Source organism: Pristiophorus japonicus, chromosome 14, assembly GCF_044704955.1.
Source record: "Pristiophorus japonicus isolate sPriJap1 chromosome 14, sPriJap1.hap1, whole genome shotgun sequence".
NCBI lineage: Eukaryota > Metazoa > Chordata > Chondrichthyes > Pristiophoridae > Pristiophorus > Pristiophorus japonicus.
Genome location: NC_091990.1, coordinates 62855053 through 62872959, shown reverse-complemented (window position 1 = coordinate 62872959; position 17907 = coordinate 62855053). Strand labels below are relative to the sequence as shown.

At 47.3% G+C, this 17907-nt stretch overlaps 1 protein-coding gene and 1 long non-coding RNA gene across 6 annotated transcripts in view; one reads left to right on the top strand and one right to left on the bottom strand.

The window, feature by feature from the left end:
• Window positions 1–17907, bottom strand: part of LOC139279927 (adhesion G protein-coupled receptor B2-like) — a 1236268-nt gene that overhangs the window by 974561 nt on the left and 243800 nt on the right. The window lies entirely within an intron of this gene.
• LOC139279929 (uncharacterized) lies at window positions 9318–16251 on the top strand. Its single transcript, XR_011596553.1, has 2 exons — window positions 9318–9688; window positions 15370–16251. It is a non-coding gene; the product is annotated as an uncharacterized lncRNA (long non-coding RNA).

Genomic DNA, 17907 nt, shown 5'->3' with positions numbered 1-17907 from the left:
TGGATTGGAAGCATTCAAACATGGAATTGCGGGAAAGATGGGCACGGATTTGGGAGGCGACAACACGTTCAAGGACGTTGGAGAGGAAAGGAAGGTTGGAGATGGCAGGGGGTTGGAGATGGGGTGGTAGTCTGCAAGGGCGGAGTGATCGAGGGTTGTTTTTTGAGGAGAGGGGTGATGACAGCAGTTTTGAGGAAGAGGGAGACAGTACCTGAGGAAAGCGAACCGTTAACAATGTCAGCTAATAGGGGAGTCAGAAAAGGAACCAGGAAATATTTAATACGCAATCCTGCCCTTTTTGAACCAGGTCTCAGTTATTGTCACAACATCATGTTCCCATGTGGCTATTTGCACCTGTAGCCCACTTACCTTGTTTACTATACTTCGTGCGTTCACATTCGTACACTGTAAACCTATCTTACACCATCTGTAATCTCTCTTACTTTGACCACATCTAATATCTTACTGTTTCTTACTTAGTTTCTCAACCTTTGAGCACTTTATTTCCCCCTTCTAATGTTACATCCTGGTGACCATCCCCCTACCAAATTAGATTAAACCCTCACTAACAGCACTAGCTAACTCCCCCCCCCCCCCACCCGCGACCCCCGCCGCCTCCCCCGTGAGCATATTGGTTCCGGCCCTGTTGAGGTGCAATGTGTCTGGCCTGCACAGGTCCCACCTCTTCCAGAACCGGTCCCAATGCCCCAGGAATCTGCACCATCTCTCCATCCACACATTCATCTGCTCTATCCTCCTATTTCTATACTCACTAGCCCGTGATACTGGGAGTAATCCAGAGATTACTATCTTTGAGGTTGTGCTTTTTAATCTCCTTCCGAGCTCCCTAAAATTTTCCTGCAGGACCTCATCCCTCTTTCTACCAATGTCATTGGTAACGATATGGACCAGGCTGTTCACCCTCCCCTCTCAGAATGTTCTGCAACTGCTCAGAGATAACCTTAGCCCTGGCACCAGGGAGACAACATACCATCCTGGAGTCATGTCTGCGGCCACAGAAACGCTTGTCTGCTCCCCTAACTATAGAATGCCCTAACTCTATTGCTCTTCCACTCTTCTTCCAACCCCGTACAGCTGAGCCACCAGTGGTGCCGTGGACTTGGCTCTGGCTGTACTCCCCAGAGGAACCATTGCCCTCACCTGCACTCAGAACAGATTACTGATCCCCAACATACACTCAGGGGACTCCTGCACTACCATCTGATGTCCTCTTCTGTCTGGCGGTTACCCATTCCCTCTCTGCCTGCACATTCTTAAGCTGCGGTGAGGCAACCTCCTGAAACGTGCCATTGATTAAGCACTCAGCATCACGGATGCACCGCAGTGACTCCAGCTGTTGCTCAAGCTCCGAAACCCCTAGCCACGCATTTAACTCTCTGATCTGCTTGTCCCTATGCCAACCCCTAGCCACGCATTTAACTCTCTGATCTGCTTGTCCCTATGGCATGGCTCAGGTAACAATCCGAGATTATTAACTTTGAGGTTCTGCTTTTTAATTTGGACCCTAGTTCCTCAAGCTCTCTCAGCAAACCTCATTCCGAGTTCTACCTATGTTCCTGTGTGGACCATGACAAATGGATGCTCCCACTCCAAATTCTTCTCCAGCCTTGAGGAAATATCCTTAACCCTGGCAGGCAACACAACCATCGGAACTTCAGATCACGACTGCAGAGAACAGTATCTATCCCCCGACTATACTGTCCCCTACCACTACAACATTCCTTTTCAAGTTTATACAACACAATTCTAAAAGGACAATGAGTGTTAAAAATACAAGCCTGAAGGCTCTGTGTCTCAATGCGAGGAGCATTCATGTTAAGGTGGATGAATTAACTGCGCAGATAGCTGTTAATGGATATGATGTAATTGGGATTACGGAGTCATGGCTCCAGGGTGACCAAGGCTGGGAACTCAACATCCAGGGCTATTCAATATTCAGGAAGGATAGACAGAAAGGAAAAGGAGGTGGGGTAGCGATGCTGGCTAAAGAGGAAATTAACGCAATAGTAAGGAAAGACATTAGCTTGGATGATGTGGAATCTATATGGGTAGAGCTGCGGAACACCAATGGACAGAAAACTCTAGTGGGAGTTGTGTACAGACCACCAAACAGTAGTAGTGAGGTTGGGGATGGCATCAAACAGGAAATTAGGGATGTCATGTATGCAACCTTCATACAACTGTAACCTTCATGTAAATCTAACCTTCATGCAACCACATTGTACACTGTATATATGTGCTGGAAATGCACACCTTGACCACAGGGGGTGAACTTGTGGGAGACACTCCTCACCTGGGCACTCAGGTATTTAAAGGGAGGTCCCACGCAGGGTCATCACTTCTTGGTCCTGGGAATAAAGAAAGGTCACGCAGTGACCGTGTCTGTAGTACATGCCTCGTGTGATTCAGTAGCAAGGTGCAGGGACACTACATTTGGCGACGAAAAACGGGAATCACCGAACCACGAGGATGGCCACCGGTAGCACAGAGGAACTTTACTGTGTGGGTGAGTACTGGGACGACTTCGTTGAGAGACTCCAGCAGAGTTTCATCATGAAGGACTGGCTAGGAGCGGCAGCGGCTGACAAGCGGAGGCACATCTACTGACCAGCTGCAGACCAAAGACAAATGCGCTGATGAAAGACCTGCTCGCACCCGAGAAGCCGGCGGACAAGTCCTTCGAAGAGCTCAGCCAGCTGATCAGTGAGCATCTCAAACCGGCGAGTAGCGTACACATGGCCCGGCACCGGTTCTACACACACCGGCGTCAGGAGGGACAAAACATCTCGGACTTTGTTGCGGATCTGCGGCGCTTGGCCAGTCTCTAAGTTCACAGACGCCTGCAGAGGGGAGATGTTAAGGGATTTCTTCATTGAGGGCATTAGTCATGCCGGGGTATTCAGGAAGGTCATAGAGACCAAGGACTTGACTTTAGAAAGGGCGGCGTTGATAGCTCAGACCTTCATGACAGGGGAAGAGGAGACCAAGCTAATTTACACGCGCAGCTCTGGTTCCAACGTGGCAATGGACCAGGGAGTTAACATTGTGAACGTGGCTCAGGACCCCGCAGGCAGGCAAGGGCATTTTGAAACCGGCCAGGCAGCAACAGACGCTAGGGTGGGCCCGCCGCCACAGGAACAATGGAAAGGGGATCGGCAATTCACGCCATCTCAAGGAACAATGCGTCCCGTGATGGGACCATTGACACCCACCATCAGAGCGCTTAGAAACAACCAAAGGGACAGAGAGGAATGCTTGGTAACAGTCCTTTTATTAACAACCTCAGCTCATGCTGGAGGTGTGGGGGTAGACATACTGCGAAAAGCTGCAGGTTTCAGCAATTTATCTGTAGGAATTGCAACATCAGTGGACACTTGGCCAGAATGTGCAGAAAGGCTGTCGCGAGGCTAATCTACGAGACAGAGGAACCAGACGAGGGGTCTGCAATGCAGGATGATGCTTGGGGCAAAGCCATGGGTGCTGAGGTTCAGCGGGTTCATGTGGCTGACGTCCACAGCTCATATATCAAAACGCCATGATGATAAAAGTTTTATTGAATGGCATCCCGGTGTGCATGGATCTGGACACAGGAGCCAGCCAGTCCCTTATGAGCACCCAACAATTTGAGAGACTATGGCCACACAGAGCTAGCAGGCCAAAACTGGAACGCATTGACACGCAGCTACGGACGGACACCAAAGAGATCATCCCAGTGCTAGGCAGTGCAAACTTGGTGGTAACACATAATGGGTCAGAGAACCGGCTGCCACTCTGGATTGTTCCGGGAAACGGCCCCACACTTTTGGGGAGGAGCTGGCTAGCCGAGATGAACTGGAAATGGGGGGATGTGCACGTCATTTCATCTGTGGAGCGAAGCTCATGCTTACAGGTCCTACAGAAATTCGGGGCACTGTTTCAACCCGGTGTCGGGACTTTCAAGGGCACCAAAGTAGTGATACGCATCACCCCGGATGCCAGACCAGTGCACCACAAAGCCAGAGCGGTGCCATATGTGATGTGTGAGAAAATTGAAAGTGAATTGGACAGGCTGCTCAGAGAGGGCATAATCTCGGCAGTTGAATTCAGTGACTGGGCAAGCCCCATCATTCCTGTTCTCAAAGCGGATGGCTCAGTCAGGATTTGTGGCGACTACAAGGCCACCATCAACCGAGTGACACTGCAGGACCAATACCCGCTTCCGAGAGCGGAGGACCTTTTTGTCATGCTGGCAGGAGGCAAGCTGTTCACCAAGTTGGACCTCACTTCGGCCTACATGACTCAGGAACTGGCTGAAGAATTCAAGCTTCTGACCACCATCACGACGCACAAGGGACTATTTATCAACAACAGGTGTCCATTTGGCATTTGTTTGGCGGCCGCTATCTTTCAGAGGAACATGGAAAGCTTGCTTAAATCCATTCTGGGAACGATCGTATTCCAAGACGACATCCTAATAACGGGTCGAGACACCGAGGAACACTCCAAAACCTGGGGGAGGTGCTACGCTGACTGGACCGGGTAGGCTTGCAGTTGAAAAAGCCCAGGTGTGTGTTTTTGGCCCCAGAGGTCGAGTTTTTGGGCAGGAGAGTTGCCGCAGACAGGATCCGGCCCACCGAAGCTAAAACGGAGGCGATCGGCCGGGCGTCCAGGCCCGGCAACACATCGGAGTTGCGATCATTCCTGGGACTTTTGAACCATTTCGGGAACTTTCTGCCGAACTTAAGCACATTGTTGGAGCCGTTACTCGTGCTCTTGTGTAAAGGTTGTGAATGGTTTTGTGGGGACGATCAAGAACGGGCTTTCAATAGAGCGCGGAACCTCCTTTGTTCTACCAAGCTGTTGACCTTATACGAGCCCTGTAAAAAAATGGTTTTAACATGTGATGCATCATCCTATGGGGTTGGGTGCGTGCTGCAGCAGAGTAATGATCTTGGCCGACTCCAACCGGTGGCTTATGCCTCCAGGTCGCTCTCCCAGGCAGAGCGTGTATACGGCATGGTCAAAAAGGAAGCACTCGCTTGTGTTTATGGTGTGAAAAAGATGCACCAGTACTTTTTCGGTCGGCGGTTCGAGCTAGTAACGGACCATGAGCCGTTAACATCCTTGTTGTCCGACAGCAAGGCTGTCAATGCCAATGTGTCAGAATGTGAATATGTGAAAATGTATAAGCAATAGAGACAGTGAAGTGAACAAAGAAATGTATAAGCAATAGAGACAGTGAAGTGAACAAAGAAATAATGGAAAATAACTAAAAGAATGTCAGACTGCAAATATTACAACATCAGCACCATTAACAGACTTTCTCACGGTCTTAGTTACTAGTCACGCCAGTAAAATTGTAACATTTACAAGCAATGTGTGAGAAAGCTCCTTGTGAAAAACAGTTGCTGTAACCACTTGCCCATATTTAATTGGGCAAGGAAGGCCAGGTATCGGCTAATGAGTGGACAAAGGGAAGGAGGGATCACAAAGGATAGGGTGAACTGAATGTCTTTCGATTGTATTACGTACTGAAAGTGTATAACTGTTGCGCCTCTACATTGTAACGGGGCTTGTCCGTAGGAAGTGGATGCGCTCTATAGGGAGAGCATTCCTTCTTTCTGATAAGTCCCGGCCGGTGAAACTAACAATAAAGATTGCTTTGTTATAAGCTTCTTTGGTGTTCGCCTCAGTGTATTCACTGAAACAGATTGAAGGGAAAAGAATCCAGAATCAACATTTGGTGTCAGAAGTGGGATCTCAACAGACGACTGCCGAAAACTTGCGAATTAAGAGCCAGACTAGCCTTGGACGAGATGGGAGGAAAGTGGCCACTGGAGTGAGTATACTTTAAAATACCACTTCAGTTTCCTTCAGTTCCAAAAGTCTGACGAAAGTTTAGCCACTCGCTGGTTCTCAGGTAGTGTCTGAACGAGATCCAGGTCAATCTGGCGAATACCTTCTAAACTTAGGAAATAAATGTCCAAGTCAGGTGTGACGTCGACCTTGTATATCACTTGGCCTGTCTAGGCACTGATTGGATTTAAATCGCGCGGCGACGTGAACCGCGGGGCGACGCGGAGGATAGGGCTAGTTTAGATAGGGCTAGTTTAAATCGCGCGGCGACATGAACCGCAGGGCGATGCGGAGGATAGGGCTAGGTTAGATAGGGCTAGTTTAAATCGCGCAGCGACGTGAACCGCGGGGCGACACGGAGGATAGGGCTAGGTTAGATAGGGCTAGTTTAAATCGCGCGGTGACGCGAACGGCGGGGCGACGCGGAAAGGAAAAAAAACGCGGGACGACACGGAGGTTAGAGAATTACGTAAGATTAAGCCGCGGGGCGCCACGGGACTGTGTACATTTAAAATTGTACTTATGCCAGGTACGGCGTCGATCTTGTATATCACTTGGTCCGCCTAGGCTCTGGATAAGGTAACCTAAACCACTGCGGGGCGACGCTTTTGGCCACTTGGTGGCACCCTAGACTCCAGGCGCTGGCCCAGAACATCAGTATAATCCAGAGAAGGGAGTCCCCTGTGATTGGGGTAAGACGCCCCAACCAGAAGGTCCCTCTGAGACCTTGCAGTTGGACTACATTGAGTTGCAAAGAGTTCAGTGTTACAAATATGTGTTAGTAATAGTGGATGTGTTTAGCAAATGGATCGAAGCTTACCCTACCTGGACAATAAGGCTCAAACTGTTGTTAAAGTGTTAATGAGGGAAATTGTTCCTAGATATGGTATCCCAGCTCGACTGAGTTCCGATAATGGCCCTCACTTTACTGGCCAAGTTAACAATTCTGTTCCCAGATGCGTATTAACCAGCAGCTGCATTGTGCCTACAGACCCCAAGCTGCGGGATTAGATGAACGTGCTAATCAAACTCTTAAAAACAAGCTTGCAAAACTGGTAGCATCAACTGGACTCAATTGGCTTAAACTCCTTCCCATAGCCCTATTCCAGATCCGCACTACTCCCACCGGCAAGGCTAGACTGACCCCCGCGGAGGTCATTTATGGTAGACCCCTTAGGACCCCCTGGAATCAGAATGTCCCCTCCACTGTCCAGTTCCACCACATGACTGAGGAGATGACCACCTATGTTCTTTCCCTGACTCAGGCTCTGCGAATAGCCTGGGAGGGGAGGCTTCGATTAAAGGTAGTGTGTCATTATCCCTCAGCCAAGTTTCCATTAGTGGGGATATGGATATGGGGATAGTGCAGGAAAGTGGAGTTGAGGTAGAAGATCAGCCATGATCTTATTGAATGGTGGAGAAGGCTTGCAAGGCTGAATGGCCTATTCTTGCTCCTATTTCTTATGTTCTTATGAGGCGGGTTGGCAATTTGAATATGTAAATCCATGATTTAAACAATATTCAAATTTAATGGCGCATTGAATAGGTTTTCCCGGCTTCCTAAAAGTCGCTATTGAAACCAAGGCGAGAACATTCAGGTTGAGATTTTCTGGGTGGGGGTGGGGGGAGCTGTCAGTGGGTGCGATTGGTGGCGGGTCGGGTGGGAAAGTATTGTTTTCCCAAGCAGGTCGGGACCCCGCTGTGAACCTGCCGCCACACGCCTTTCCCAATGTCAGGTCTGTCAGCGCTGAGCAGACCCGACACGACACGTAATTATGACTTTGTTTCGGTCATTATGAATACATTTGAGCTCACATTTTGATTTTACGTGCTCACGCACGGGGTCCACCCTGATCATGGACCACGTCTGTCAAGCTGAGTCGGGAATTCAGTGGCCATTGAGTTGACAGCTTCAAAAATGCAGTAAAGGCTCTCACCTTACAGAGATATCTTCCCTCAACCACTAGCTCTTCCTCTCTGCCTTTCCACAACAAATTCACCATGCCGCAAGTATTTACACAAGTCTACATCCAGTCTGACATTACCTCTCTCACCATTGACAGATCGCTACTGTCATCTCTACTTCACCTGCCATCTATTCCATCAGCATGGATGTCTTTAATACCCTCTCATCCTACATAAGAACATAAGAAATAGGAGCAGGAGTAGACCATACGGCCCCTCGAGCCTGCTCCGCCATTTAATACGATCATGGCTGATCCGATCATGGGACTCAGGTCTACTTCCGTGCCCGCTCCCCATAACCTCTTATTTCCTTATCGTTTTAGAAACTATCTATTTCTGTCTTAAATTTATTCAATGTCCCAGATTCCACAGCTCTCAGGCAGCGAATTCCACAGATTTACAACCCTCTGAAAGAAGAAATTCCTCCTCATCTCCGTTTTAAATAGGCGGCCCCTTATTCTAAGATCATGCCCTCTAGTTCTAGTCTCCCCCATCAGTGGAAACAACCTTTCTGCATCCACCTTGTCAAGCTCCCTCATAATCTTATACGTTTCGGAAGATCACCTCTCAATCTTCTAAATTCCATTGAGTAGAGGCCCAACCTACTCAACCTTTCCTCACAAGTCAACCCCCTCATCTCCAGAATCAACCTAGTGAACCTTCTCTGAACTGCCTCAAAAGCAAGTATATCCTTTCGCAAATATGGAAACCAAAACTGCATGCAGTATTCCAGGTGTGGCCTCACTAATACTTTATATAATTGTAGCAAGACTTCCATACTTCCTGCTTTTATACTCCATCCCCTTTGCAATAAAGGCCAACACTCCATTGGCCTTCCTGATCATTTGCTGCACCTGTATACTATTCTTTTGTGTTTCATGCACAAGTACCCCCAGGTCCCACTGTACTGCAGCACTTTGCAATCTTTCTCCATTTAAATAATAACTTGCTCTTTGATTTTTTTTCTGCCAAAGTGCATGACCTCATACTTTCCAACATTTTACTCCATCTGCCAGAATCCCACCATAGTAATCCCCGACACCAGCAGCACCAGGCCCACCAGCAGCACCAGCAACACCATTAACCTTCTAAGCAATCACCTGTTGCTTATTTGATTTACTTCACTTGACGATGTACACCCTGGCTGCCATATGATGTGCCAGGTTGGCACCACCCCACAACCAACACCATAAACATTCCTACAATGCCCAAGCCATTCCTTTTGTGAATGTTTAAAAATGTATAGAGACATTGAAGTTGAGAACGTAGGAATTGTATAGGGACAGTATAAGCTAACAAACAATTCATGGGGGAATAGCCATGACATCTCAGACTCGAGACTGCAAAATGTTACAACACTAACACATATTGAAACAAAACCCACAGCTTGCAGAAAAACCTCAAGGTCTTATTAAGTCATGTTATTAACCTGAAACATTGACAGAAGGTCTTTGTTTAAAATCGGACCATGCTTGGGTCGGCTTATGAGTAGACAAAGGGAAGGAGGGATCAAAAGAGATGGGCTGAGCTGGGATGTCACTCTAGCCCTATCTTGTTATCTTTTGCCGAAAATGTATAACCATCGTGCCTTGACAATGTAACGTCACTTATCCGTAGGGAGTGTGTACGCTCGATCGAGAATGTATATCCTCTTTCTGATAAGTCTTGCCGGCCGGTAAAATAAAGACTGCTTTGTTCAAAGCACAAGAGGTATTCGACTCAGTAATTTTACTGAACCAGATTGAGAGAAAAGAATCTACATTTACATTTGGTGTCAGAAGTGGGATCTCAACGGACGACTGCCGAAAACTTGCGAATTAAGAGCCAGACTGGCCTTGGACGAGACGAGGGGAAAGTGGCCACTGGAGTGAGTATGATTTCAATACTGCTCCAGTTTCCCCCGGTTTCAAAAGTCTGAGGAAAGTTTAGCCACTCGCTGGTTCTCAGGTAGTGTCTGAACGAGATCCAGGACAATCTGGTGAATACCTTTCAAACTTAGAATAGGGATAGAGATAGGGAAATTGCGCGATGACGCAAACCAAGCGGCGACTTGGAAAGATAGGTTATAGTTAGAGATAGATAGGGATAGATGATCAATCATGGATCCAAAAATTAATAGGAAAGAAAAGAGACTCTTGTGAACGTCTGTTTAAATGAGAAATGCTTCTGTGATTTTTACTGAAAAAAAAAAGCCGGGGAGTTGTGGTTTGTTTTAGCTCCACTTACTTTTTCAAACAGAATGAAAGTTTCTTTAACCCTTCGTAGTGTTGTCCTGTGTGTGGAAAGTTTAAGAGTGTGAACCTTATTGAATTACGTATATTCGGATGATAAGTTACGGAGCCAGAAAATGCACAAAGGATAGGTTTGTTGAAAAAAAAAGAAAAACTTGTTGAAAGAAAACATTCAGAGAAGGCACAGCAAAACAACTGAGATGGATTCAAAAGGATTCAAAAAAAAATATTATATTAAATAACACGACCTTGAGGCTGGAACAATTGAGATAACGAAAAGCAGTCCACAGCCTACGTGCCAGACTTCTCTCTAGTTATCGAAAAGACAAAAAATAGTAACGTACTAAATAGGTGCTGAAAACAAAATGTTCTGAGATTTTAAATTATGAGAAAAATTCCACTGCAGTCCAAAAAAAAAATAAATCACTCCTGTCCAGTAGGCAGAAAAACTCCATTAAATTAGGGCTTTCATTGACTGATTGGATTTAAACTGAGCAGTGACGCGAAAGGATAGGGAAATTTGGAGACTAAAAGAAATTAAATAAGGCTCATAAGAAATCAAATTTAGAAAATTAGGCTCACAGAGAATTAAATAGAGGATAGGTGTTCAAATCAGGTGTGACGTCGACCTTGTATATCACTTGGCCCGTCTAGGCACTGATTGAATTTAAATCACGCAGCAACTCGAAAGGTAGGGCCGACGCGAACGCGCAGCGATGCGAGCGTGCGGCCGAGTGCAGGGCTGACGCAGACGCGCAGCGACGCTAACGCGTGGTGACGCAGACGCGCAGCGGCGCGAACGTGCAGCGGCGCGAGCGTGCGGCCGAGTGGAGGGCTGACGCTAACGCGTGGTGACGCAGACGCGCAGCGGCGCTAACGCGTGGTGACGCGAGGCGTGCGGCAGCGCGAGCGCGCGCCCGAGTGAACGTGGGCCGACGCGAACGCGCAGCAACGCGAACCACGAAATATCAAGTCAGTGCTGATTTTTGTAAGTCCGTTTATTGTAAGTTTGTTAAGTCTGTTTACTTTAAGTTGGAATCGCGCGGCGACGCGAGCCGCGGGGCGATGCGGCTTTGTGTTAGTTTAGAAAGTTTGTTAAGTCTGTTTACTTTAAGTTGGAATCGCGCGGCGACGGGAGCCGCGGGGTGACGCGGCTTTGAGTTAGTTTAGTAAGTTTGTTAAGTCTGTTTACTTCAAGTTTGAATCGCGTGACGACGCGAGCCGCGGGGCGACGTGGCTTTGTGTTAGTTTTAGTAAAGTCTGTTTGTTTCAAGTTTGTTGAAATCGCACGACACGGTAATGGGTAATCAGTTGGATAAAACAACAGATGCGGATAGTCCGCCACAAAAGTTAGGTGAGGAATTCCCTGAAAGAGCTGAAGACTTTAGAAAATTATCAGGAGCCCTGAACAAATTATTAGGAGATGACCAGTGGCCTCTACGTGGCACTAGAAGCATAGAGGTAGTAAAAAAAAAGCACAGGGATTGTCAAAAAAAAAATTTAAAGATGCATCACTATTAAATGCTATTAAATTAGGACTTTCATTGACAGAGGGGACACATGTTAAAACTGTAGACGTCTTAAAAAAGAATGTGCGCACGAGAAACTTACTAAGAGATCCTCTGGGACCTTTGAGAAAGGTATTGACCGACTACGTAGTAAAATGGCTGGCTTTGTGTTAACCGAGGCTGATGATGAAATTGATGAGTGGTCACTGACTCAGCGCCCAACGGCGCCTCCCGCACCCCCTGGCCCCTTGCTCCAGTCCTCTTCCCAACACCCTCCACCTTACACTCCGGCGAGAGGAGTTAAAAATAACCCATACCACCAAAGCAACAAACCCAAACTGACTCCTCATCCTCTGATAGCGATTCGGATCTCCAGTTCACAAGCAATATAGCCGAAAGGACCAGATCTCACACTCGAAAGGGCAGAACTATATCTCACTCACAGACAGTCCCGTAAATCTTCTAGTCAATCTACCAGTCCAAGTTGTGAAAGACATAGTAAACACCCCCGCCGATCGAGACGCAGAACTGTCAAGCAGTCAGACAGTTCCGAAACATCCTCCGACCTAGAAATGATTTCCAAAATCCCAAAGTCCCGACACCAATTCCCTGTCAGACCAATGCCAAACCCTGATGCACAACAAGCTGCAGACCACCCCACTATAGATGTCTATGTGATCTTCGAACAACTATTTGATTGCTCACGCTATCCGGACAAATGGAAAGGGCAGTTAGATATTATTGGCAGGAAAAGAAAGGGGAGGGGGGAGGTGCGCCCCCAACCCGGGTCAAGACTGAATACGTGACTAGAAAGGAAGAGCCATTTCGGGAGGAAGGATCAATAGAACCGCAGTGTTGCATACAGGATTGGACGGATAAGCAAGGATACGGTTATACTAAACAACCAAACGGCCTGAGCCCTGCTAATAAACCTCCCTATTGTCCCCGGCATGGTATGGGAAGAGGCCGGGACTGGGTAAGAGGAATTGACTATTTTAATTGTGGGCAGGAAGGACATTGGAATAAAAATTGCCCCTACCGTTAGCATAGAAAAGGAAGAGGAGGAAGAGGAGGGGGGCAAGGGGGGAGAGGAGGATCTTACACTAACTTCTCCCAGAACAACCTCTTTGGTCAATTGTCCCCCGATTGACTACGCAGCTTAATTGTGCAGGGATCCTCCCCGGACGACGAACCAATGATATTGTTAAAAATTCTGAATGAGTGGCAACCCTTTTTGATAGATACGGGAGCCTTCGTGTCTTCTGTACAATCAAAGCTTAAACTCCCTGCCTCTACTGAAACACAGGAACTTTCAGGATTCCTGGGACAAATCTCGACATTCCCAGTGTCAGAACCGGTTAAAATGGGTTACCAGGAAGAATCGGTGGAACATCGAGTTGTTATCACAACAAATCTGGACTGTAACTTGATGGCTAGAGACCTCCTCTGCAAATTCCAGTTGCATTTGGAGTGTGGAGATGATGGGATTATTGTAAAACAGGGAACCCTTAAGCGGCAGTATTATACCACTAGAACCCCTCAGTGGTGGTCTCTGGACCTGCCGCAGGCACCCTATCACGTGACCCTAGCATACGATCCCAGTGGAAAGAATCAGGACCTGCAGAACTTTTATCAGGATCACGAAGGGGAAGTGAAGGAAATTCTATTAAGGAAATTCTATTAGTGACTGGACCGGAAGGGAAGGCAGATTTTGTGGAAATGGACAGCCCCCAATGGTGGCACCACATATTACTCGTGAAGTATTACCTCCCCACCACGCTAAAGATTTGGGAGTTATGGTGCGCCAGGCTATAGACGAGGCTGACCCTACCAGCCGGGATGTGCAAATTCCACGGGGACCCCGAGAAGGTCTTAACGACTCTGCAGCATCATACTGGCTGTGACATACCTGACTATGTGGATCTTCATGTGTGGGCAGAGGACCCCTCCCAAGTGGGTTATCACAGGCAATACCGAGTATCCACCGAACTTTGGAGGCTAGCCGAGTCGAACCAATTTGCCAGTTTCCAGTCCCTAGCACGGCTAAACAAATGCAACAGTGTTTGGGGATGATCAATTACTGCAGATCCTGGATCCCTAATGTTGCACTGATGACTAAGCACCTCACCCCGTATACAAATAAGTAAGACAGCTTTGAAATAGAAACCGTAGACGTCCAAGCCTTTAAGGAACTAAAGACAGCCCTGCTGCAAGCTCCGGCTTTGGGCCGGCCCCTCTATGACCGGCCCTTTCAACTGTATTGTACAATTCTGAAAGACTGCTACCGTTGTCTTAACACATCTCACTCCGTAGCTGCCCTCCTGGGCCAACTGCAGACTCAACACCTTACCATGGCCAGGCAAAGCAGATATGAGATCTACTTACTAAACAATCCTAAGCTGACCTTTCGGCACTGCACTGCAATTAATCCGGCCTGTTTTCTTACTGAGCCACCCCAAGATGAGGAAGAACCCAGTCATGATTGTTTATCTTTAATTTAAGAGGCCACATCAGTCAGGGAAGATACGCCATAGTAAACCAGGAGAATCAGGTCTTGGAATCTGCCGCTTTTGAAACTGCCTATTCTGCTCAACAAGCTGAACTATTCGCCCTCACCCGAGCCTGTATCTTGGCCAAAGATCTCAAAGTCAATATCTATACCGACTCTAGGTATGCCTTTGGGGTGGCCCATGATTTCGGACAATTATGGAAAAATAGGGGATTCCTAACCTCACAGGGGAATGAGATATCTCATAAACAGCTAGTGTCTGATTCGTTGCAAGCCCTCATGTTCCCCAAACGCATTGCCATTGTCAAATGTACCGCCCGCACTACCGGAAATTCTCTGGTTGATATAGGGAATCGTTGTGCTGACCAAGAGGCCAAACAGGCCTCTCGTGACCAACAGATGGTAGTGCCCAAAATTATGAGTCAGACTAAAAATCCTGCGAAGGATAAGTTAGCCTCAGAAAAACCAATGCCAATCATCCAAGATGTTATAAAAGCACAAGAGGACGCTCCTGAAAAAGATAAACTGTTGTGGAAATATTATGCATGTACTTATGACAATGTTTCTAAACTCTGGACCACTCCCGCGGAACAGACTTGCATGTCTGACGAGTTGGCTCTATGGGTTATTGAATGTATGCATTTTGCTACTCATTGTGGAGCAAGGACCACGAGTGACACACTTTTGGTTACTTGGTGGCACCCTAGACTCCAGGCGCTCGCCCAGAACATCAGTAGTCGTTGCCTGGTTTGCCAGCAACATAATCCAGGAAAGGGAGTCCCCTGTGATTGGGGTAAAACGCCCCTACCCGAAGGTCCCTTTGAAACATTTCAGTTGGACTACATCGAGTTGCAAAAAGTTCAGTGTTACAAATATGTGTTAGTAATAGTAGATGTGTTTAGCAGATGACTTGAAGCCTACCCTAACCTGGACAATAAGGCTCAAACTGTTGTTAAGGTGTTAATGAGGGAAATTGTTCCTAGATATGGTATCTCAGCTCGACTGATGACCTCCTATGTTCTTTCTCTGACTCAGGCTCTGCGACTAGCTCACAACCAGGTTCAAGATGCTCACCTCGACCTCCCAGTTTTACCCGAATTGTCCCTCGTGGCACCAGGGAAGTATGGATTCGGAAGGGATTAGAGACATAATGGGAGGGGCCTTTTCAGGTGTTACTCACTACCCCCACTGCAGCCAAGGTTAAGGGGAAAAGTGCCTGGGTTCACCTGCACCACTGCAAGCTCACCACCCCCTAACGAACCTATTTTGCTGGTTATTCTAATTCCTGTTTCTGTTCCAGACTTCCTCTTCTCCATAGCTGAACAAGGCCGTTGGCATCCTAATTAGAACGTGGACCAGTTTGAACTTTTACCCGTAGTGATAGACAGCCAGCTACACCGACGGTGACCTGAGAAGAGAGACGGGAAAACTGAACTCTTTTAATCAGCAAAATAATTGGACTATTTATCTGAATCCTGAGCCATAAGATGAAACTGTCTGTATGCCACAGTCTGTATAATAGTGTTGATATATGACAGTTTCGGCGCATGGGAGGGGAGACAGAGACGAGAGCTACATGTCTTATGTTTATGCGCAAAATGGGAACTTTTCTGGATGTTGGGTGTGTTCACATTCCCTATACATTTTACTCCTAGAATGATCCTAAGTGTTATCATGGAATGATAAAAGGGGGGAATGTGAATGTTTAAAAATGTATAGAGACATTGAAGTTGAGAACGTGGGAATTGTATAGGGACAGTATAAGCTAACAAACAATTCATGGGGGAATAGCCATGTCATCTCAGACTCGAGACTGCGAAATGTTACAACACTAACACATATTGAAACAAAACCCACAGCTTGCAGAAAAACCTCAAGGTCTTATTAAATCATGTTATTAACCTGAAACATTGACAGAAGGTCTTTGTTTAAAATCGGACCATGCTTGGGTCGGCTTATGAGTGGACAAAGGGAAGGAGGGATCAAAAGAGATGGGCTGAGCTGGGATGTCACTCTAGCCCTATCTTGTTATCTTTTGCCGAAAATGTATAACCATCGTGCCTTGACAATGTAACGTCACTTATCCGTAGGGAGTGTGTACGCTCGATCGAGAATGTATATCCTCTGTCTGATAAGTCTTGCCGGCCGGTAAAATAAAGACTGCTTTGTTCAAAGCACAAAAGGTATTCGACTCAGTAATTTTACTGAACCAGATTGAGAGAAAAGAATCTACATTTACATTTTCACACTCATCACCATTGCGAGGAGTACAGTTATTACTCACCATTCATGCAGCTCACTAAGCCACTTCCAAAGGTGCACACAAATCTGTCCAACAATGCAAAGTGTTGAAAATAAAGGATTCAATGTTTGACACCACACAAAGCCCCATCAAGGGAAATCTATTTCAGAGCGGGATGGAGCCAGCAGCGGGGTCAGGATCCGCCAATGTCGCCTGCCACGGACCCGCTGAGGTTAGTAAAATCCCAGCCTAGAAGTCAGGCAAATACAGCAATAAATAGTCAGTGCTCACAGCTGCTTTCTTACTTACCATGAGAAAGGGTTTATTGAGAGTGCTTGTGGTGAGAGGTTAATTTCTGCTCGTTGGAGGAATTGAAACTCAAAATCAGATTGGGTGGTGCCATTGCTGCCTATGATTGGACCTTGGACGAGCATAAGTTGACCATCTGAAGCAGCAACAGCCTGCTGTGGAGAGATCTGACAGTGGTCAGCAGAGACCGGAGCAGCAGCAAAGAGGCGAGCAGCAGAGTAGTCAAGATCGCAAAAGGCACGTCCTGCGTAACAAGATGTAAAAGCAAAGGCTCAGCTTCCTTAATCTTTTGGAAGAGCAGTGCTTCCAGAGGCTGAGGTCGTTACGCCAGGTGGTGGAAGACAGCTGCATCTCCCTTGTAGCAATCCTGCTACCTGCTGGACCCGGTGCCCACACATTACCAATGGTTGTGAAAGTGACCACCTCCCTCAACTTTTTTGCCTCCGGGTCCTTCCAGGGTACTGCCAGAGACATATCTAGGATCTTCCAGTTGGCTGCACATCAATGCACAAGGCACTGATGGATTGTTTGCAGTGCCAGCAATTATGCTAACTTCACCTGTGATGACGCTTGTCAGAATGGTCAGGCGCTCGGGTTTGCATCTGACTGGCTTCCCACAGGTACAGGCTTCGTCGACTGCACACATGAGGTAATTTATACAGCCACAGATCAACCAGGAGTATTTGTAAGCAGCAAGTGGTCCCATTCCATCAATGTTCAGCAGGTATGCAACCACAAGCAAGTTTTATGCAGATGTGCACCAAATTCCCAGGAAGCTGCCATGATGCTTTTATCCTGCAGCAGTCCAAGCACTCCAACCTCTTTGGACCTGCAAGCAGACGTAAGGGGTGGCTGCTGGAAACAAAGGATACCCCTTCAAACTTGGCTGATGGCACCCGCGCGGAACTTCACCAATGACACCCAAGAGCGGTACAATGAAAGCCATATGGCCACCAGATGTGTTATTGAGCAAGATGCGCTTCGGGTGCCTAGACAGATCTGGAGATGCCCTTCAGTACTCGTCAGCCAGGGTCTTCAGAATAATCGTGGTGTGTTGCGCCCTGCATAACATAACATTGCGCAGCAGCGATGATTGGAACTACAGGAGGAAGAAGGCACTGAGTACACATCGTCTGCTGACGAATCCAAGGAGGAAGAGGAAGGGGTGGGAAATGGCAACCAGACAGCAGCCACAACTGCTCACACTGCTGTGTGGGATGTCAGCATTTTCCTTGTAGCTAAAAGATTCAGTGAGTTACCATCACTGGACCGATGTAACAATGACAT